The sequence below is a fragment of the Antechinus flavipes genome, chromosome 4 (assembly GCF_016432865.1).
Source record: "Antechinus flavipes isolate AdamAnt ecotype Samford, QLD, Australia chromosome 4, AdamAnt_v2, whole genome shotgun sequence".
Classification (NCBI taxonomy): domain Eukaryota; kingdom Metazoa; phylum Chordata; class Mammalia; order Dasyuromorphia; family Dasyuridae; genus Antechinus; species Antechinus flavipes.
Window position 1 is genome coordinate 1,675,270 of NC_067401.1, and position 23,388 is coordinate 1,698,657.

Below are 23,388 nucleotides of genomic sequence, written 5' to 3' on the forward strand. Positions count from 1 at the left end.
TTGCTAAATGCTTTTGGTCACTCAGTCAGCATTGATGAAGTCCCCAGGCATTGGCTGAGCACTGGAGGGGCAAAGAAAGGCAACCAAACTGAAGCAAATGCCCCTGCTCTCCCGGAGCCCCCAGGAGAAGAGAAGGAACACAAGGAACAAGTCCAAGGGAGAGCCGGAGTAGAGGGGAGCCATCTCAGGGCAAAGCCATGGGCACTGGGGGAACCAGCAGAAGATGAGTGGGGTCTAGAGGAGAGCCAAGGCATCCAAGAGGTAGTTCAGGGTGGCAGCCAGGGCAAAGGCATGGAGACCAGCAGTGCAGGAACCCAGAGTTTGGGAAAGACACTGGAAAGGAAGGAAAGGGCCAGCTCACGAGGAGCCTGGAAAACCCCAAAGAAGTTGGTATTCGGTGTAGTGAAGGATGGCACAGCCAGAGCTGCTCCTTGTCAGCTGGGAAGGGAAGGGACCGGGGAAGGGAGAAGGCAGAAAGCTGATTGGAAGGAAGGCTACTTTAGGAGTCAGAGAGAAGCAACGAGGGCTATCTCAGGGTAAGACAGGACCCCCACATGAGGGGCCTTGGAGACATCGCATGAGTGTGAGTGAGTGGTCAAGGATGATAACAAGACTGAGGGCCTGAGTGAGTGGAGCCAATAAAGAGTCATTCTTTTTAAAGCGACATGACAGGGTACAGCCTCTTGGGGAAAAGTCATCAGCCCCCTCGAGCCCCAAAGTGATGCTGGCATGAAGCTGAAACTGCCAGGGAGAACCGAGCTTGGACGTAACTTGGCTGCTCAGGCAGAGAGGGAAGGTCTCCCCAAACACCTCCCCGAAGGGTCCGCTGGTACAGGGCACCTCCGTTCCTTGGCTAATAATACCAAGAAGGGCTCGATCTATCCTTCCTGCTGTGCCCCTAGGCATTAGCTGAACGATCCCCGACTCGGCCAGCCTTGGGCACTGCTTGGGCTGTGGATGTCCTGCTGGCTAGAAGCATGGAGGTGGGCAGCTCAGATTTGGTGCCAGCTGCCGGGCAAAGTCTCCTCCCTGGGGAAGGGGGCAGTTGATTCCCGCTCACCAAGTGCCAGGGGCAGGCAGTAGATGGAGAGCTGGCAGGACGGCTGGGGGATAAAGTGGTCACTCCAGGGGAGGCCAGCACTTCTCTTTTTTCTTTAAAAGAGGCCATGTGCATCTTTCTGTCGTGGCAATGGTGGGCCCTGTTCTTCATTAATGTCGCAGGAGCTTTTGTTGGGTAAAGAGATGGACTGAACGTGTGATTTTAGGTTCCTGGGGAAATGTGGATCAGCCCTTTCCCTGCAACTTATAAACTCAGAGATTGGTCTGGAACTCTGTGGAGTGACATCCCTTGCTGGGGTCACACAGAAGTGTCACGTGCACTGAGAATACCTAGCGAATCTCTTCCTCTCTTGGTGATGAAATACTCGTTTTTCCCAAAGCTACCTTGAGGTGATGGGCCCGGGTAGCCTGCACTCCTATATGGTTATTTTTTGTTGGAATACTTTCCATATCAGCTGTGATTCACTTTCAGACCGACATCGCACAAGCGATCATTGCTTTCAGCATATTCTTCCTTTTCATCTCTAGTTTTGGTCAGTCTCTGACTGTGTCCATCCATGGTCTTCTACTTAACGTGTCCAAGGCAGAAGCCAAGGTGATCATGGGTATGGCCATCATCCGTTGGCTCAGTGGGACCTTTGGATTCAAGCCAAAAGTCTTCAGCTTCTACCTCCTTTGATATATACTAAGAATCTTATTTTCATCAAGTCCAAATGATATTTTGCCATCACTCAAGAAAGATTCTATGAGAAGAAAGAATTATGTGTATTTTTCAGGAGAGCTGTACAATTCACTGTCATCTGTGTACATTGAGTTATTAATAAGGCACTTTCATCTTTCTCTTGTTAGACTATGAAATGCCATATATAATTCTGTATAGGAAGGATAATAATAGATTTAAAGACAGGCAGAACCAAAATGGACTTAAAATGGCTCCTTAAAAATGCCATATTTTGCATGAATTCTTTCTGACCATAGTGGGGAAGGGGTCTGTTTTAAATAGCAGTTTTCTAATTAAACATCAAATATTCTAGAGTTCTCACTATATTTTAAGTATGTGAATAAGTCATGAGTGTGGGACTGAGTCAAAGGCTTTGTGATAGTGAAGGCAGTGTGGGTGTTATGGTGCTTGGTTTGTTTAATCATTACTGAATAGGAAACAAGTTGCTTTTTATATTTGGCTCACCCTTTTTTCTTAGCAGCTCATATATTATTTTATTTTCTTAACTATGTTTATAAAGTTTTTTTTTTTTAATTTTAACCTTCTCATGCATTAATAAAGTATATAAACACAAGTTGGAAGGCTCCTTGGTGTTGTTTTTGGTGATAAATCTGTGCTGCCCTTTGTAAAAGAAGAAGAAATAAATTAAATCTGAGAGGAAGCTGTAAAGATGCTTTGCTGGTAATTTTTGAAGCATTTGAGCCAATGATGATGTATCTCATTTGTCCCAGAGATACAGAAATGCAGAATTTCAATCCGTCGCCTACCTCCTCGACATGACATGTCACTCATTGTATTGTGGTACAAGAGCTTTGGAGGATCTCTATAGATCCAACTTGCATTTTTATTGTGCTGTTCCTCTGACCACATAAACCACTTGAAATCTTGGCTCCTTCTTTTGGAGTTTTCTCTCAACTCTATTTTTTTTTTTACTTCGCAAGCCCCTGGAGTCAAGTTGGAAAGGCCGAAACCATTTGTTTCCTGTGACACTCAGACTGTTTTCCTGGTCTGCTTTTGTTCACCAGATTCAGTTCTCCTGGTTGGTTTTTGTTGTCTCTAGTTGACCAAAAGGACTTTCCAGTTTTGACAATGTGTACCAGCCAGAAGCTGGTGGTTCCTTCCAGGGCCTTTTACATAGGCTCCTGAGCACTCACAAGTTGCTTCTGCCAGGGTGACATTCAGCATCTGCCTCTGTGAATGGCCCTCACTGGGGACAGCAGGCCCAGATTCTTTTAATTTTTCTTTTAGAATGAGAAAAGTTTTTGCATTCATGTCACCAAATTCAAAGGGAGCTTTTTGGAATTCCAGTCTAAGGATGTCCATTTCCTTTTCCAAACTATTTGAGATACATTCGTTAATTTTCCCGATTGGTTTATAATTAGTTTCCATTTTTGAAGTTTATCTTAACTGAATATTTTAGGGGTCTCTAGTTCCTCATTTTTCTTCTTCAAATTTCAGTAGATGCTTGGACTCATCTCTATTTTCATTAACTCCCACCTTAGGGATGAAGTGATATCTTAGGATTGCCGGCACTGATCGGTGGGGCGTTGTTGCATGACTTGGAGTTGTTGGCAAGAGGGAGTGTGAAGGGCTTGCTGATGACTGATAGGATGCTATGGGAGGAGCATAATAAGAGTTCATTTTACGAATCCTTAGTCTGCCTGATTTAGTGGTTGACGCCCCATGCATGGAAGTGTTCCTAGCAGTTAAGCTGTGGTCATTGGATGACAGGGTCACAGATCTGGAGTCATCAAGGCTCTAAGCAGTCATCTAATTCAACCTCCCTTTTTACAGATGAGGAAACTGAGGCCCACAGGAATGAAATGACACACATATCGAGATCGAGATTTGGATTTAAATTTTCAGATTGCTGAAAATTGTTTTATTCTGGTTCATCTTACTGCCTTGGAGTGCCTCTGTCCTTCATGTCAAACTGATTGTTGCAGTGGGTTTAAGGGGGATCCCCGTCTCTTTGGCCCTTAGGGACAACCGTGTGCCACTGGTGGGGTATTGACCCACTTGCCAGAGCCCAAGTTTCCAGCGCTTCAGGTTCCTTGCCAGGCCTTTCTGGGAACCATCGCAGACTTGGGGTATGGGGCGTCCCCCACATTCTCCAGCCTGGCAGGCATTGCCCTTCTTTGCCATGCTTTCCTGCTCCCCTTCCCCTGCTCTATCAGTCCCACACAACTCTTTCGAAAGAGTTATTAGAGAGATCTTGTTTCCATCTTATTCAGGGGAATCAGATAGGATTTTCCTCAGACAAGGAGATGTTGTTATTGTTGTTATTATTTTAATTATTACCTTCTTTATCTACCACAGATGCAGCCTTGTCATTCCCTTCCACTTACTGATCCCAAACAAAATCCTTCATGACATTCCCCAGAATTGAACAAAGCAGAGAACAGCCGAGGGCCAGAGGCCGGTAATGCATTTCTAGAAAATCGGCTCAAATCTAACCAAACAGGCCCACACGTTCCCGAAGGCCTCCCTACCCCCATCACCTGCCAGCCCAGCTCATCTCCACGGGAGCTTCAGAAAAGTCAGGGGGGGCAATGGTCGCTCTCAGATGGGAAAGGGCAGCCATGCTGTCACTGGGCAGGGAGGAGGGTCCCTGGAAGGACTTGGGAGCTGCTTTACAGACCGCCTCCACCTCCAGGGCTCCGTTTAGTCAGATAATAGGAAGGGGGCTTCTGGAGGAACTAGTTCCGGGGCCTTACCCCGGCCTGTGGAGTGGTTTATTGGCAGAGTAAACCTTCATCCTCCTCATCTGAGCCCTAAACCTTGGGAGCCATGATTCCTAAGGTCAGGGCTGGGGAGGAGGTTCATCGGGACCCTCACTCATAGACGCCAAAAACAATAAAACTGTCAGTTATACATAGTGAAGGGCGGAACACACCTTGTCGCACACACCGGCCCCCGACGCCATTTGGTCTCTCAAAGACTTCGCTTAACAAGATTTCCCCCCACAGATATTTACTAGCCACCATCACACGCCAACATGTATACGGAGATTTGAAGTTTCATTTACTTTCCTGACTTCACCTGACAAGTATTTATGGGGAATAGTTTGAATATCAGGAACCAACCTAAGAGCCGGTGACAGAGAACGGGGTCACCATGAAGCCATCTTTGAAGCTGGGTAGCTTGCACATGCTGGAAGGAGCTCTGTGAAGACTCAGTTTACTGGGTTAGAGTCATGATGATCTTGTGTATCATACTCCCCTCCCCACCTTAAAGTGAAAAAAAAAAGATTAAAGTGACTGTTGCTGTTTTCCTTAGCTCTTCTTACCTTCCAGGGGATATCAATGTATTTACTGAAAGTGATACCATTTTCATTATTTTCATTTATTTCTATTGTCTGCACTGTTCATTTTCATTTTATTTCCTTCCTTCCTTCCATCTTTCTTTCTTTCTTCCCTCCTCTTTCTTTCTCCCTCCCTTTCTTCCTCCTTCCCTTCCTTTCTTTTCTTCTTTCTTTCCTCCTTTCCTCTTTTCCTTCCTTTCTTCCTTCTTTCCTTCCTCCTCCCTCCCTCCCTTCCTTCCTTTTCCCTCCTTCCCTCCCTGCCTCCCTCTTTCTTTCTCTCTTTCTTCCTCCCTTTTTTCCTTTCTTCCTCCCTCCCTTCTTTCCTTCCATTCTTTCTTTCATTGCTTTTATTTTCTTTCTCAAAGAGGGATATAAGAAATCTAAAGCTGAGGTGGAGACACTGGGATTGTCAAGAAGTTAGACCTTAAAGGAGGATCCTGAGCAGTCTCTCCAGCCACTAATAATCTGTCTAGATTAATTCCTCAATGTTTGGCATTTTATTAACCTTACATTCTTTCCTAAACAGTGATTGTAAAACTTCAACCATCATTATATAAATCCCATTCCCTGTTTCTCACTGGCTTCTCCTTTCTTTCCTTTCTCCATAATCTACTCCTACTGAAGCTCCCTTCCTACCCTTCCTACGGTGCTCTCTAGAATGCTTGTTCCATAATGAATTTGCTTTCACCTTAAATCTTTTGCCATTTCACTCCCTCCTCAGGACTCTGCTTCTTTGACCGCCCTGTCCAGCCCCGGCCAGATTTCATCCTCCCCCATGACTCACTGAGGTAAGAGAGTCAAAATACTCCTTACTGACCACTTCTACTTCCAGATAATTACTCTTCTACCATCCCTGAGGATCTCGTCTTCCTTTGACGTTTGTCCGTCCAGACGTATGCTACAGTCGAGATTCTGGAGCGGGCGTCTCCCAGGCCATTCTCCTTCCTTGCTCGGTGTTAAATGCCTGGCCCGTAGCCTTTCCTGCCTTCACACTGGGAACGTCAGTGTACATATTGTTCCTTCCAAAATTCTTCCTCTTTCCTGGATCTGCTCGTTTCTCGCCACCTCCTCTTCTACTTCACGTCACAGTTTCTGACTCTTGCCGTCATGTATCTGTTCTACTCCACGTTAATTCTGGAATTCCCTTTTGGATCATGATCTTGTATGATTCCCTCTGTTTCTGCTTCATCGCCCATGACCCCTGAATGTCATCCTCACCATCACTGCCGATCCCACCGGCCCTTTTCTCAACATCTCTAGAATCTGCCCCACCCCCACCTCTCTCCTGCCCCTGCCCCCTCCTGGGCCAGGCCCTCCTCACCTCTCCCTGGACCATGGGGCAGGGGCTCTGCCTGCCTGTTTATGCGCCACCCAAGTGAGCTTCCTACAACCCAGGGCAGACGGTGATGTCTCCCCCAGCTCCTGCTCCACAAACCCTGGGAGCTCCCCAGATCTTTTGTTTGGCTTTGTGAGCCTTCCTCGCCTGGCTCCTTTCTCCCTTCGGTCTTCCTCTCTGACTCCTCACCCCCCGACAGCCGAGCCCTCTCCGCTGGCCCTTGTGCAGGCCCTGCTTCTGTCCCCTGTTGCCCCTCAGAATCCGCCTCGAACCTCACTCTGGGAGGCGGCCTTCCCGGGCTCCGGCGATGCTGGCCCCTTCCCCCCCCCACCCCCGTGGGAGGGAGGAGAGAGGCCGTCGGGGTCTCAGCAGGCCCTGGTGGCGCCGGGGTCCCAGGACCTTGGTTCTGGTGGGAACAGGGGCCAGTTCGGCTCCGGGGCTGAGGAGGAGGAGTTTCACTGTCCGGTAAAGGCCCCTCACACGTCCCAGCCGAGCAACCTTTGGCCAGTAGCTGAGGAGGATCAAGGTTTTACTGAGTCTCTTGAAGAAAAAAAGTCAGCTGCAATAACTGCAAAGTGCGAGCTGCTGCAGATGGGCCGGGCCGTGTGGGGGCGGGGCTGCCTGCTGGCAGGTGAGGTCCTTCCTGCCCAGGGGATGTTTCCACAGGGGGGGTGGCAGCGGTTCCTCCCCCCTCCAGCAGCGGGCATGGGGGCTTCCCCCGGGAGAGGCCCTGCCTGGAACTGGCCCCAAAGCTGCAGCTTTAAGGGGGGGTCTGAGCCGAGCCCTGCTTCAGCAGTGACTTCATGTGAGCCCGCCCGCAGCAGCTCTGCCCGTAACTCTCCCATTTGGGAGGCAGAGCCTGTCCAAGGTTGCAGAAAGGACAGCCAATAACCGGCTGCTGGAGCTTCCCAGACGCCGGAGCGTGGCCTAGTCGGCCTGGACTTGTCTGGCCCCCAAACTGCTGGAATGCAGGATAGCAAAAGAGCATTAAGGATACTGATTGTTGCAAGATTGATGACTCCTGTCTCGCCTCCCCTGCCCCCCTCCTCTGTTTCTCTCTCTCCCTTCTCTGTCTCTCTCTCTGTCTCTGTCTCTTTGTTTCTGTCTCTCTGTCTCTGTCTGTTTCTGTCTCTGTTTCTCTCATCTCTATGGCTCTTTCTCTCCCTTCTCTCTCTTTCTCTCTCTCCCTTCTCTCTTTCTCTTTCTCTCTCCCCTCCCCTCTGCTCTCCCTTCCTCCCTCTCTTTCCCTCCCTCTCTCTCTGTGAATCTTTGTGATTCTCATGCCAAAGGTTTCCTGGTTGGCATCTTCCTTCCCTTGCTGCCGTGCCCGTCTCTCTCCATGGATCCCCCTCAGCCTCGCCTCTCCTGGGTCTCCATCCCCCTCTGCCCCCTTCCATTGTGCCCCATTCACCCCTACACAGACGGGCCCCCAGGAGCCCCAGGAGGACTCAGAGTAGTTGGCTCTCAGAACGAGGCCCCGAAGAGTCGACCAGGTGCCCCCCCCAAAGCTTTTGGAGTCGGGACATTTTTTCATTTCCCGGGGACTTAGGGTGTGAAATTGAAAGCGGCCTCGGCGTTCCCCTAGACCAAGCCGCTCATTCAGCAGATGGGAGCCGGGGCCGAGGGGCCGCTGCCCAGGCCGGGTCTCGGTTAGCGGTAGCGGGACCTGAATCCAGACCTTCCCGGGTCTCTCGCCGCTGGTCCTTCTGCTGCCTCGTTGCCGTCCCCAAGATCACCGTCCGCCCGTCCATATGGACAAGGTCTGCCTCCAGTGGGGGATGGTCCTTCCCCCCTGGGCTGGAGGTTCCAGCCCATCTTTGTCCATGAGCCCAGGGGGAGAACCGCCCTCTGTGAGCCAGCATTCAGAAGCTCATCCATAGTTGTTGGGGAGTGGCTGGGATGAGGTGGGCGGGGCCTGGGAAGCCTGCTGCTCCCTGGACTCTCCCTTCCCTGGGGGGGGGGCAGCCCCTCTCGGACTCAGCCCCCCCTTTCTTTTCTGTGTGGCTGCTCCCCCCCCAGGTTCCTGAGGCCCGTGTGCTACGAAGCCCACGAATACTGGGGGAGGAAGGGGAGGCCGCTGGGGGCTTTGAGGGGCTCTAGCCAGCTGGGCTCCTCGTCCCCCATGGCCCGTCTGGGTCCCAGTACCCACTCCGGCCTGACACTACTGGTACCGTCAGTTGGAGACTCCGTGGCCTGGCTGGCAGCACCCGTGTGCCCGCCCCTAGCTGCCCCGCCCCTTGTACCCCCGGAGGCTGCCCTCCTCTCCGGGAGGCCGCGTCCTCCCGTTCTCATGGTCCTGGCTTGGCCAGTCTGACCGGACTTGCCCCCACCGATTTTTCTCGTGATTCTACCCTTCCTGCCGCCATCTTGGCTTCCCTCGCTCCTCTCAGTCCCAGGGCAGCCCCAGGGGACGAGGAGCGACCGGACGAGTGCCCCCAAGGCCCCTGACCCCCGCCAGCCCCACGGATGCCCGGCCCTCTTCAGTCAGGCTGGGCCGGGATGGGCAGGGCCTCTTCTCCCGCCTCCGGCTCACGGGCCGGGCCGTGTCCGGGGCATTCGCCCAGGCGGAAGAAGGGGGGAGGGGTCCATGGAACGGGTCCCTGGCTGCCTCCTCCCCGGGGCGGCCGGGCTTTGTCGGGGCAAAGTTTGCTCAGGCCTTTCCTAGCTGGCCCCGGAGACTTGCAGGGGTCGGCCCGAGAGCCTCTGATCCCCGACTCCCAGAGGGCAGCCCCCCCTCCCGGGCAGGTATCAGTTCCGCTCCCTCTGGGCCGGTTTTCCCGGGCAGGGGCTGGCTCCGGGCCAGTGGCCTCCTCCGCGGCTCCGTCGGCCCGTCTGGCAAAGCCTGGGCGCGGGGACCCTCTGAAGGACTCGCCCTCGGGCCGCCCTTCTGCTTCCGCGCCTCCCGGAGGCCCGGTGGGTCTGGGAGCGGCCGCTCGGACCCGGCCCGCTGAGCCTCTGTGCGCATGCGCGCGGGGCGGCCGTGCCCAGGAGGGGCCACAGCAGGCGGCCGTCCCTTTGAAGCTGATGCGCTCGGAAGGCTTGCTCACTGGGGCATGAAATCTCCGTGTCTGTCTGCGTGAGACGCCGAGGGAGGGAGGGCCGGGAGCAGGGGTCACGGGCTCCGAGCCTCCTCCGGCCCCCTCTGCGAGCGGCTCCCCATCCCCCTCCTTCCATGGAAGAAAAGTCCCCCCATCACTGTTCTGGAGCTTCATTACGTTCCCACCTCGAAGCCGCTGGGAGCCCTGGGACGCGGCGGGGCGGGGGCGGGGCTCCGCCGCCTGTGGGACACGCCTCCCGAGCCCTCCGCCCCTCGCCCCGGCCCGGGCCGCGTCCCTCACACGGGCCGGTCCCTCGGACTCCGCCGGCCCTGGCGGTGACGTAATGGCGTTTGTAGGACGCCGTGTCCTCTCAGTTTCTAAAATAATGGATCTTCGTAGTCCCGCCGTTTCCTTCCTAATGGCGCTGCCGGAAGCGCCAGGAAAACACGAGTCTTGGAGACTTGGAGGGATTTTCTACCTTTTCACAAACGGCTTCGAAGCCGTGGCTGCTGGGGCCATTTCTGGAAGAGTCCTTGTTACTCAGCTAATTTTGAAACTTGCATCTGAAAGAGGAAATGAGGAAAAACCCCTCAGAGGCCAGTTCCTGCCAGTGCAGCCCCTCGGGCCCCGCCCCCCGCCCCCCGCCCCCCGCACGGCCCTTGCCCTGGCCCCGATGCAGGGGAAAGCTTTGGAATGGTCCGGAGGGCCTGGGGCCCCGACGCTGCCGGAGGCTGCCCCTCCCCGGGGTCTCTGACCCCCGGCCCAGCCTCGCCTCCTCCCCGCCCCCGGTTGGGTCTTTCCCAGCTTCGTTGGCTGAGGGCGGAGACCAAAGGGCGCGCTGTCGGTCTGCCCGCGGGGCCCCTGCGATGTCCTGGGTACAGGGAGATCCCAGGCAGACCTTGTCTCTGTTAGTGCGGGTCCCAGCTGATCTAGCGCCGTCTGCGAGGCGATAGGGGCAAGGAAACTGTGGGAGAGTCCGCTCTCAGGGAGGGGGTCGGAACTCCGCCCCCGGGCCGCGCCTCCCTCAGGGCCCGGATGCTGGCCAAGGGCTCCCCGAAAGCGGAGAAGCTCCGGGGCACGAGGTATCCCGTGATCACGGCCCCTTGGGGCTGGAGAGGCAGGTGCTACCGCCCTTGTTGGACAGATGAGAAAGCTGAGGCAAACGGCAGCCAAATACCTTACGCAGGGTCCTACTGACCAGTCCCCAAGGCCGGATTTGAACTCGGGGCTTCGGGACCCCGCCACCCCGAGGGCTGTGATGGGAGAACTGGAACAGCCCGCGGAGGGTGGCGGGAAGGGAGGCCTCTGAGGTCAGCGGGGCCTCGGGGGCCTTTGTAAAAGCTGCTGCCTCCAGCCTGGTTCCCAGGAGCCGGGGCCGGAACCCCTCACGGAGGCTCCTCCGAGGCTGGCGGCCCCCTCGCCCTTCCCCTGGGGCCGTCACCGGCCCGTCTGACCCAACCTGCCCCGACTGGGATTCAGGTTCTGGGGCTCGGATCCCGGCTGTCCCCCTCGGCCCACGCCCCAGTCCCTGACGCTGCCGCTCCCCTTTGTCCCCAGGTCCCCGGGGGCTGCACAGACACAAAGCGTCGGCTCTGCTGAATCCCTACGGGAGGAGACCTCGGCCCCTGGGAAGTTCCACCTGGACCCAGGTGAGTGGGGGGCTCCCCGCCCTGCCCCCCCCAGGTCCGGAGCAGCCGTTCTCCCTCATCCGTGTGGGAGGTGCCCCCCCCAACATGAGCGCAAGTGAAAAAAGCCCCAGGAGCCATTTGTGGGGGGGGGGGGGTCAGAGTCCGGTGTCTCCAGCCAGGGTCACCAGCCAGGGTCACCAGCCAGGGTCACCAGCCAGGGTCACCATCCAGGGTCACTAGCCAGGGTCACCAGCCAGGGTCTCCAGCCAGGGTCACCAGCCAGGGTCACTAGCCAGGGTCACCAGCCAGGGTCTCCAGCCAGGGTCACCAGCCAGGGTCACCAGCCAGGGTCACCAGCCAGGGTCACCAGCCAGGGTCACCAGCCAGGGCCCAGTCCGTGTACTTTCCCAGAGCAGGAAGCTGGGTCGGGGAGAACGTCCCGGACAAGCCCTGGGCAGGCCAGGACCAGGGGTCACCGTTTGTGGGCCTCCTGCCCCAGAGGCCCCAGACCCGTGGGCTTGGCCCGGAGGGGCGATCTCGGTCCTGGTCGGCTCCCAGGACTCCCTCCCGCCGCTTGCTCGTGCCAGCCAGAAGGAGGCCGCTGTCCACTCTGGGAGCGGCTCCGGCTCCTCCCCGGCTCGGCCCTGTCTGTTACGGCATCAGCTCGCCCGGAGTCCTCCTTTGTTCCCCTTGGCCGAATCCCCTTTGGCCGAATCCCCCTCCCTCCTCTAACCCTTCTCAGCTGTCCGTCTCCACCCCCTGAAGCCCCCGGAGGTTCCTTCAGAATCCCTGCCCCCTCTCCACCCCTCACAGCCCAGTTTCCTCCACTGCCTGTGGGGGATCTTTGTCCGGGGGCTTCAGGAGTGGGACCAGTCTCATTTCCCCGGACTCTGAGGCCTTTTCAGGGCTGCCAGGCCCCAGCAGGGCCTCGGGGAGTCAGCGCAGAGGTTTTCAGTGCGGGTGGGGGGCGGGCCGGCCCAGAGGGAGGCGTCCTGGCTTAGAATCCGAGGGTCTCGGGCGCTTCTGCTACTCAGCATCCAGCCTGGCCTCAGTTTCCTTCTCTAGAGATAATGAGAGAGAAACTTAACAAAATGCCGACATGGCCGCCGCTGAGCTCTCGCGGTCCCTAACCTGGGAGGCTGTGAGTGCCCAGAGGCGCCCGGAGGTGATAAAGGAGAAGGCGGGACAGAGCCTTTATGAAGCACCTACTGTGTGCTGAGCTCTTTACCAAGGGAAAGGTTCCACAGACCCCTCTCTCAACAAGTCCCCCTCCCCCAGGGCAGGAGAGATAAAAATAAAGGGGGCCGAGGGGAGGGCTTGTGGGTGAGTCCAATACAAAGCAGAACAGAGGAGAAAGTCGCCCTCCCCCCATGATGCTGGGGGCGGGGAGGCCCAGAGGCCGAGAAGCTGACTTTAGACAATGAACCTTGGAGGACTCTGAACGCTGAATGGGAGCTTTCTCCAGGGAGCAGTGGGCATTTATTATGCGGGGACCACGCTCACAGTGCGGGGCCAGGGATTACAAGGGAGACTCTCGCTGCCCTCTGGGAGCTTGAGTTCCCTCCACCGAGCAAACGCTGAAGTTTTGCTTCTGTAACAGATGCTTTCCCCCTCCTATTTTCCTTTTGGGAGTGGGAGACCCCTTGCAGCTGGAGCAGGTGGGAGGAGAAAGATCTCAGCACTGGACCTGGGATCTGAAGGGAGCCAGAGGTCTGAGAGGGCCGGGGGCTGGCCTGGGCAGGAGCAGAGGAAGAGGAGGAATAGAAGGCTGGCCTCCCGGGCTCCCCTGCAGAGGCCAGTGGGGAAAGGGGAGAGGCAGCTTTACCCCCAAAGGCCATACGCTATAAGCGGATTCCATGGGGTGGGAGGACCACCTGCCTCCGGGGGCCACGATGGAGAGACCACCAGGAAAAAGCTCAAGCTTCCATGTCAATAAATACTAATAAGTAAAATAATAGTGAGGAGGCGGCCGGGGGAGCCGTCAGGCCCAGAGCGGCCGTCCGGCCGTCAGAAAGGCTCCGCTTCCTAGCTGTGCGACTCTAGGCAAGTCACTTCGGCCCATTTTCTCAGCCTCCTTTTCTGTAAAAGGAGCTGGAGGGGGAAATCCCTGCGGTGTCTTTGCCAGGAAACCTTCAGATGGGATCCCTGAAAACCGCCTGAACCCAAAACACTTGTGCAACACTGTGGCTTACACAGCACTCGGCGCCTCTGCTGCCGCTTTATGAGCCAGATGAAAGGGTGGGAGTGAGAAGGCGGCTGGATTAGGCGGCCTGGGCCCCGTGAGGGCCCTTGGAGGGGCCTCCGGTGGTCGTCCCACAGATCTGCCCCCCACTTGTGCTACTGGAAGTTTCTGTGGAAGCCGGAAGGAAGGCCTCCAAGGAGAGCTGCTCAGATGTGCAGGGGCAGAGTCCAGCTCTCAGTGGCCATTGTCCAGGCCCAGGTCCGCTCTGACTTGGTGGCTCTGAGGTCCCTACCAGCTGTGATGTTCCTAGCATCATGCTTTCAGAGCCCGAAGGGAGCTCAGAGACCGTTAGGCCCAATGCCCATTTGGCAGATGAGAAAACTCGTCAAATCTTCTCTAGTTTTAAATCCACTGTGTCCCCACTCCCCCCCAGGAGTTCTTCAAGAATGGGCCGGGAGCTCCGGGGCCTCAGAGACCCTGCCCAGCTCAGAGATCCTGAGAATCGGTTTGATTTATGTATTAATGTTTTTACATTTGGGCAACACATTTTTGTGTTCCCTTTGTTGAACCAGATGTTTAATTTGCTGCCCTTGAAGGGAATCTAAGTAATTTCCCACAAAATCCCATAGAATCTCCTTATCAATCCAAGTACTGGGACTTCTTTTGAAAAGCCCCCCTTCCTCTGCCTCCCCTGTCCCAGCTGCCTCCAGCGACTCAGTTGCCACCAAGCCAGCAGCAGAGTCCGGTTTGCTTGACCCGGTCTGATGTCGAGTTAGCAGGGCTGGCACCGAGTGTACAAGGTGACCGGCCAGCTATCGGGGGGCGGGGGGAGGAATCGAGGTTTGGAACGAGACCTCCCACTCGCTCTCTGAGCACCCCAAGCTCCCCATCACTCCCCAGTGCCCTCTAGCCTGGCTACCTCTTCCTCTTGGGGCTTTCCCCAGCTTTGGGTTCCATAGCATCCCAGTAAGCCTCCTGGGTGCCTGGAAAGCGCAGTCCTGGATGGGGAAGGGCTGCTCTTTCCTCTTGTCCTGCCCGCCCCGGGAGCCCTGCTCCGCCATCACCCCTCTTCATCTCTGCCACAGGGCCCCTCTCCAGAGTCTGAGAGCTGCTATGGGCCTGGAGGAATGGGCGGGAGCCAAGTGTGCATCCCAGCTCCGCCGCCCTCTTCCTGGGCAAGCGAGGACTCGTCCCCTGGTGTCCCTGGGCCTTTGACAAAGGTTGGGCTGGCCAGCTCTGACCGAGGAGCCGCTAATCTAAAGTAGGATCTTCTCTCTCTAATCTCAGTAGGATCAGCATTATGGGGAATGCACTAAACAGCTCTGCTCCATCTCCCTTCATTTTCTGACCCTCCATCCCCTCACAGGGCGGGAGCAGCAGATGGCTTGTTGTGGCGCTAGCAGCAATATTGTTGCTGCAATTCAATTAGAGAGTCCCTGCTAGGTAGAGAGGGAGGGCGATGGGAGTTCAATTGGAAACAGAAGAGCACGTTTGCTTTTTAATCCATTTGAAATATTTTCTGGATCCACAAAGAAAGAGAGAATTATCTCTGGTGACATTATTTTTGGAAGGAAAATGGCTTGCAGCAGCGGTAGTCAGATTCCCGGCCTTTCTTTTCCAACCTTCTATGTCCTCCTGGCCATTTTCATTTCTCCTGGTTCCTTTTATTTCTCCTTTTCTGTCACTTCCTATATATAAAGATTTGGACTGAGGATGGAGAAGAAAAAAAGAATTAATCATGGAAAGGTTCAAGATAGAAATCTGTTCAGTTGAATTTTTCAGAGAGCAGAGTGCCCAGCCTGAATTCCTACTGCCCTCTAAGCTCACAGTTGAGCAGAAGATCAGATCCTTAAATTCTTCTAAAAATCCTTCTTCTGCATGCCATTATTTCAATGCCGTGTTTGCCCTTTCCACCTGCATAAAGAACAGTTCTCTAAATGTAGAGAATTCCCATTCTAAGTGGATGTCGGTAGTCTTTGGATGGCCCTTGATAGTCAGGAGACTTTGGGATAATTTCCTCCCCCAAACTCTGTCAGTACCAAATCCTGGCTCAGGTATTTACTATGTGACCCTGGGCAAGTCACTTCAAAAAATGTAATTTTCCTTTTCTGTGTCATCTTTGACAATCTGATGCATATGAAATACAACTTCAGAGTTCTCTTGATTTTCACTCTTCTAATTATAATTTATTTGGGTGCATTTTTATATATAGTTGTTTGTAATCAAGTTCCAGACATATCTTGAAAATAAAGTCTTAGGGGCAAAGAGAAGATGGTGAAATTCAAGCAGCAACCCAGCTTTAAACAACTTTAAAATAATGTCTCAAAGAAAATCTTGGAGCAGCAGAGTTGGGGAAAGGTTGGGATGAGATGTTTTTCTAGCCTGGGAGGTCAGGTTCGTGATGCTGGAGTTGGGGCTGGCCTAGAGTGCTGCAGTAGCACCAGCAGTGGGTCTTGGAAGTGGACATGGAGCCAAAGCAGCAACTTTAGGAGCTCTCTACCCAGAGATTGTAAAGGGGCCAGACAGCTGGTCAGAAAGAGATTACAAGGGATTCTTGGCTGGCACTGGGTGCCGCTGGCACTGATTGACAACTCCATTACCCCTAATAGTTCTAGGTCACAGAGAAGGGAGTGCTTTGGTCGGTCAAGGTAGCAGGGCCCCTGGACCCAATTCCAAGGCCAAGAGGTGCACTATTGCTTGCAGCTGCAGGGGATCAAGGAGCCCTTCCTGAGTAAAAATCAGAACACAAAGCAAGAGAGTAGTGACCACACCTCTCCCTGGATCATAACACCGTGGAAGCACCAAAAACTTGTAGATCTAAAACAGCAGCAGAAATAGCCTGAATCTAAAACAGCAGCAGAAATAGCCTGAATCTGGGGGCCTTCCCATATCTAGGTGAGCAAAACTCAACTAAATTTAACGTAAAAGTTTTAAAATCAACATGTAGACTGGAAGAAAATGTGCAAACAACAACAAAAAAGAATTTTACTATAAAAAGCTACTATGATGGCAGAAAAGATCAAGACACAAGTTAAAAAAAGACAACCATGTGAAAGCAGGTTACAACTGACATCTCAAAAAAAAAAGCTAATTGGACATAAGCACAAGAAAAATTTCTGTAAGAGTTTCCCCAGCTAACAATTCCCCCGAGATAAGAGTGCTCAAGGAAAAACTGGGGAAAGAAATGAAAGTGACACAAGGAAATTCTGAAAAGAACATTTACAACTTGGTTAAAAGAGGCACCAAAAACACTGAAGAAAATAATGCCTTGAAAAAAACAGAATTGGCCTAGTGCTTGTAAAAAACACAAAAATTCACTGAAGAAAACAACTCCTTAAAAATCAGAATAGACCAAATGGAAAAGGTGTACAAAAGCTCACTGAAGAAGCTAATGACTCCATGAGACATCAAGAAACAATAGAACAAAATCAAAAGAATGAAAAAGATAGAAGAAAATGTGAAATACCTCATTTGAAAACAACTGATGTGGAAAATAGATCAAGGAGAGATAATTTAATAATTTTGGGACACTTGAAAGCCTTGATCAAAAAAAAAAAAAATAAGAGGCTAAATATCACTTTTCAAGAAATTATCAAAGGAAATTTCCCTGTTATATTAAATGCATACAGAAAATAGAAATTGAAAGAATCCAGTGATCACCTTCTAAAAGAGATTACAAAATGAAAACTTCCAGGAATGTTATAGCCAAATTCCAGAACTTCCAATCCAAAGAGAAAACATTTCAAGCAGCCAGAAAGAAGTAGTTCAAATATCATGGAACCACAGTCAGGATCACAAAATATTTAGTCACTTCCACATTAAAGGATCAGAGGGTTTGTAATATGATATTCTGAAGGGCAAAGGGACTAGTATTATAAGCAAGAGTCACCTATATAACAAAACTGAGTAAAATCTTCTGAGGGGAGGGGAGGAATGGATATTTAATGAAATAAGGACTTTCAAATCTTCCTGATGAAAATACAAGAGCTGAATAGAAAATTTGATGTTGAGCACAAGACTTAAAAGAATCATAAAAAAGTAAACATGAAAGAGAAATCTTAAGGGAGAGAAATCTTTGCAATAAGGTTAAATTATTTAGATTCTTATGTGAGAAAATGATTCATATAATTTCTATATAAAGTTCCTAGGAACTTTATCATTATTAGGGAAGTTAAAAGGAGTTTATATAGACTGAGGCCATGTATCTGGAATGAACTCTTAAAAAATGGAGGGTAAGAAAGAGGGATGCATTGAAAGGAAGGAAAAGGGAGAGGTAGAATGGAGGAAATTTTTCACATAGAAATGTACAAAGAAAAGCTTTTACAATGGAGGAGAAATGTGGGGGTGGCAATGCTTGAACTTTATTCTCATCAGAATTGGTTCCAAGAGAAAAGATTATATACATACACACACATGCATACATATATATGTCTGTATGTATACACATACACACTCAGTTGTATATAGAAATTGCTTTTACCCAATAGGAAAATAGAAGGGGAAGGGGATAAGAGAAAAAGAGGAGATGATAAAAAGGAGGGAGGCATTAGTTAGAAGGAAAACAGACAGACTTTTGATGAGGGACAGAATAAAAAGAGAAAAAAGAATAAATAGAAGAAAATAGTTGGAAGGAAATACACAGTTATTCATCATAACTGTGAATAGAAATGTGATGAGCTCACCCATAAAACAGAAGTGTATAGCATAATGGATTGGAGACCAGAATGCAACAATATGTTGTTTATGAGATAGTTTAAACAGACACACACAGAGTTAAAATAAGGGGCTGGAAAGCACAGCTATGTGGCACTGTAGTGCCCACAGTGCCAAATCTGGTCTCAGATACTTTATTAGCTGTGTGACTAATGGCTGAGTAGCAAAGTCACTTAACCCTATTTGTCCCAGTTTGTAAATGAGTTGGAGAAGGAAATGACAGACACTCCAGTATTTATGCCAAGAAAATACCAAATGGGTTTACAAAGAGTTAGACAAATGATGGAATAGCAAATGATAACAACTGGAGTAGAGCCTATTATGTTTTAGCTGGGGAAAAAAAAAACATCAGGGATGGCAATCATGATCTCAGACAAAACAAAAGCAAAAATAGACAAATAAAAGAGATGATGAAGGCAATTATGTTTTGCTTAAAAGGTACCATAAACAACGAAGCAACATTAAAAATAATAGCAAATTTATCTGACAAATTCCTCATTTTTCATATTTATAGAGATAAGTCAAGTTTATAAATGTAAGAGCCATTCTTCAGTTGATAAATAGTCAAAAGATATAAGCAGGCAATTTTCAAAAGAAGAAATCAAAGCTATTTATAGTTATGTGAAAAAATGCTCTAAATCACAACTGATTATAGAAATGCTAATTAAACAACTCGGAGACATCACCTTACACCTATCAAAAATGGCAGATGTTGCAGGAAATGGGAAAAAATTGGGACATTTGTGTGCTGCCAGTAAAACAGTGACCCGATCCAATCCTTCTGAAGAACAACCTGGAATTAAGCCCAAAGGGCACACAGTCTGACACAGCAACATCAATATTGTGTTGTATCTGTATCCCAGAGAGAGCAAAAGAAAAGGAAAAAGACCTGTAATTCATGGCAACTCTTTTTGTGATAAAAGAATTGGAAATTGAGGGAATGCCCATCAGTTGGGCAATGACTAAGCAAGTTGTGGTATTTGAATGTAAGGGATACTATTGTGCTATAAGAAATGACAATGGGGGTAGTTTCAGAAAAAGGAAAAAGGAAAAAAAAATGAAAAGTTCCATATGAGCTGATGCAAAGAGAAATGACAAGAACTGGGAGATCACTGTACACATTAACAGCAAGGTTGTACTGATGATTAGCTGTAAAGGGCTATTCCAAAGGGCTCATGATGAAAAAATTCTGCCCCCTCCCTGCTTCCAGAGAGAGAATTGATGAACTCTGAATGTAAATTGAAGTATAATTCTCTCACTTTTTTGTATAGTATGTCTTATATGGAAACATGTTTTGTATGACATCGTATGTATAATTGAGACCTTATTGCTTATTTTCTTAGTGGGTAGAAGGGAGAGTAGGAGAAAGGAAGAGAATTTGGAACTCAATTGAAAAAGAAAAGAATGTTAAAATAATTTTTAAAAAATAAGAAAAAATAATCTTTATCAGAGAAATACTGCAAAGATTTTTTTTTTCCTTTTAGGATTTTACTTCTGATTTTGATTGAAGTAGTTTGGTTCACATAAAAAAAACTGTTTAAAATATTACATAATCAAAGTTGAACTTTTTCTCTTTGTTTGGTGATGTACTCTTCCCTATCCGTGGATATGAAAGATCATTTCTTTCTTGCATCTACAGTATGCTTATGATATGACCTATTACCTCCAAGTCATGGTCTCTATGGAGCTTTTCTTTGTATGTAGGAGAAAATGTTGGTCTAGAGCTCCTTTCCATCTGAGTGCTTTCCAGTTTTACAAGCCGCTTTTATCCAGAAGTCCTTGAGCACTTACTCAGGAGCTGTCGTCTTTATGTTCATTTTGCTACTTTGTCCCTCTGCTTCTGTACACTGTGTACCTAATCTCGTCCCTGGATCAGCTTCGCTCTAATTCTACCATTAGCAAATTGCTTTGATGATTCCTGCTTTGTCGTGCAGTTCAGGCTCTGGCACTGCCAGCCCCACTGCTTTTTCATTTTTTTCATCATCTCCCTTGAGATTACTGACTTTTTGTTACTTCAGCTGAATTTCATTATAACTATATTTTCATCATCTGATTGATTTGGCACTAAATAAGCAAATTGAATCAGCAAAACCATTTATATAATATTCTCATTTTTATTATATGGACATTGTTTACCCATCATCATTTACTATTTCATCATTTATTAAAGCTTGTCTTTATCTGTGGAACCAAATGTTTTCATCTCTCCTCAAATGGTCTGAGGCTCTCCCCTCCAAGCAGAGAAAACTGTTTCATATTTTATAAGAAAAAATGAATCCATTCACTGTGAGCTCCTCTCTGCTTCCTTGTGTCTTTAATTGCTAAATCCAATGGCCCTTCCTCAATCTTCCTTCTCCCTGACCTCTCTTTGACACCACGGATCACCATCTCCCCTTGGGGATTTTGTCTCCTGGGTTTTGGGGACGCCCCTCTCTCCTGGTTCTCCTCCTGTCTATCTGACCACTCTTCCTGAGTCTTCCCTCTGCATTCTCCTCCGGACCACGCCCTCAGAGTTCTGTCCTGGGCCCCCTTCTTTTTCCTTCCATATTACTTTCCTGAACTCCAATAAATTTAATTACCATCTCTACACTGATCCACTTGAATCCATCCCTCCTGCCCCGATTTCTCTGCTGATCCTGAGCCTTGCATCTCCAATTGCCCTTCAGACACCTCAAACTGCTGATTAAATTCAGCAATCCAAAATGGAGTTCATTATATTTTCCTTCCTCACCCTACCTTCCCTATTGCTCTAGAGGGAAAACCCCTCAGTATCCAACCAAGAGTAATCACTTTTCCTTTCATGCACAGGCTCTTTCCAAGGCAGATTGATTTCATCTTTGCAGCATCTCCTGAGTCCACCCCTTCTCTCCTGTCACACGTCCCCTACCTGGTGCAGAACCTCATCACTTCACACCTGGACTATGGCAGCAGCCACTGCAGGACAGAGGGGGCCCGCCCAAGTCTCTCCCCATCAGTCCATCTTCCAATCAGCCACCAAAGTGACTTTCCTAAAGCCCAGTTCTGACCTTGTCACCCCCTCAACTCAATAAACTCCAGCGGCTGCCTTTGACCTCTAGGATCAAATATAACCTTCTTACACCTTACATCCCCAATGCTCTTCTGTTCAGTGACTCTTAGCTGATCCACAAACAAGACCCTCCATGTCTTTCCTCTGGGTCTTTTCTCTGGCCATTACCCATCCCTGGAAGGCTCTCCCTGTTCTGCTCTTGAGTTCCTAAGGTCTCAGGCTGTCTTCAAGTCCCAACTAAAATCTCATTTTCTACAGGAAGCTTCCTTCACCCCCTGAATGCTAGTGCCTTCCCTCTTTGATGATCTCCTATTTGTCCTGTGTGTAGCTTGTTTGTGCATCTCCATTGGCTGGTGGTCTTTCCATTAGACTGGGAGGGCAGGACCTGGCTTCTGTCTCTTGTTGTAGCCACAGTGTTTAGCACATGGCCTGGCACAGAGAAGGTGCCTAATCAGTGTTTATTGACTGGCTGTTTTGTACTTGGGTTTATATAGTTCCTTTGTGTATTGATAGATCATCTCTAGAGTAGTTTAAACATTTTGAAGTTATTTTTACATGGAGTTTCTCTTTCTATCTCATTCTTTAGGGTTTTGTTGATAATATGAAGACATGCTAGCGATTTATGTAAGCTTATTTTGTATCCTGAAATTTTGTTGAAGTTATTGTTTTATTAATTTTTAATTAACTTTTTTGTGTTTCCTAGAAAGACCATCTTATGATCTGAAAAAAAAGAAATTAAAAGTTTAATTAAAGTTCAAAACTTTTTTAGTTTGGAAATCTTTCATTTCATTACTGGTATTTTTTCCCATGTAGGATAATACTAAATTCTGCCAAATAGATTATTCTTGGTTATATTTTTTCCCTTTTTGGTATATGAAATTCCAGATTCTCCTCTTCTTTATAAGTGTCAGCTGCCACTACTTATGGAATTCTGATTATAATGCTCTGATTATTATATATATATATATATACTTGAACTCATTTTCAGTTACTTACAGTACTTTCTCTTTGACCCTAAAGCTCTATATTTTGAGTTTTCATTTTGATAGGGTTTTTTTCAGGATGTGACCAATCCAATCTTTTTTTTTTTCCTGTTTGGTTATTTCACTTTGCAGCAGTTCATATCTTTCTATGTTTCTTTGTACTTCTCGTATTTATCGTTTCTTACAGCACAGTCATATTCCATTGCATTCATGTGCCACAATTTATTTAACCATGTTCCAGTCAGTGGGTATCTACTTGATTTCCAATTCTGTCCTAATACAAAAGCAGCTAGATCGCACAGTAGCTGGAGCACTTTGCAGGAATCAAGCAAGCTTTTCTTCCCGAGTTCAACCTTGACTTCAGACACTTGCTAGCTGTGTGACCTGGACAAGTCACTTGACTCTGATTCAGTTTGCCCATCTGTAAAATGAGTTGAAGGAGGTTACAAACCAGTCCAGCATCTCTGCCAAGAAAACCCAAATGGGCTCACAAAGAGTTCTACATCACTAAAATGCCTCGAGAACAAGCCAAGCCTTACATTTCCATCTGGTTTTGTCCCCGGTCTTTGGGATTCATCTTTCTGTTTCACGGTGTCTCATGGAGACACTGCTTTGTTCTGGGGCCGTACAAATTCTCACATAATTCCGTTCTTGGGTCAGGTTTTCCACCCTCTCTTCTAGGTAGCATTCTTCTCTCCCTACTATCACTGGTCTAACATCATGGCTTCTCTCTCGAGTCTCGCTTCTGTCAGTTACCCTTGGGGCCCCGGTGCTTAGGACAGTCTTTGTCTGGGACACCAGTGGGAGATGATGTGGACTTAAGCTCTTTTTCTGGCAGCTCTTGGGCTTCTCTCTGTGTATAGCATTGCTTCAATATAGTCTCCATTTTCTTCCATTTACTCCTCTCTCTCTTTCCTACTTCCTTGGGGGCATCGCGATGGGGTTGGGCTCTGCTCCTTCTCACTCTCTTGGGTGCTTCTTGTACATAGTTCTTAACCCAGAATCGTCTCCATCTTTCTCTGGCCCTCCAGGACTATGGATGGCAGACTGCAGGTACTCTGCTCTTCAGCTGCTTCCCTAACTCTTTCTCCAGCCATGGCTTAGTGTGGTCTATGCTGGTCTTTGCCTGCCGGAATCGGGGTACCACTTATCTATCCCTGAGTCCTACTCTGGCTTCAAGTTGGTTCTTCTCAGAGGATTTTCAGGATCAAGGAATGAAGTCTTGTGATGTCTTGGACTAGATGGAAGAGTCTGTGTTTGTTTATCATTGTGTCTTTTGGTGTTTTTGCAGAGCTTCCTATCTCTTATTTCATCTCTCCCAGGGATTTTTGTCGTCCTTTTGCTTAGGATGCTGGTGCAAGAACCTCAGGATGCTCGCAGGCAAATCAAGACTTCT

At 49.5% G+C, this 23,388-nt stretch overlaps 1 protein-coding gene across 23 annotated transcripts in view; it reads left to right on the forward strand.

Moving 5' to 3' along the window:
- The window catches only part of PCBP3 (poly(rC) binding protein 3), a 308,429-nt gene that overhangs the window by 175,686 nt on the left and 109,355 nt on the right, over window positions 1-23,388 (forward strand). For 19 of the 23 annotated variants that reach the window (XM_051998342.1, XM_051998341.1, XM_051998332.1 and 16 more), the window contains one exon: window positions 11,016-11,107. The exons of 3 other annotated variants lie outside the window; for them this stretch is intronic. The gene's annotated coding sequence lies outside the window, so the exon portion shown is untranslated. Of the gene's footprint in view, window positions 1-5,805; window positions 5,873-11,015; window positions 11,108-23,388 lie in introns of all 23 variants that reach the window. One more of the 23 variants, XM_051998320.1, reaches the window with a different exon arrangement.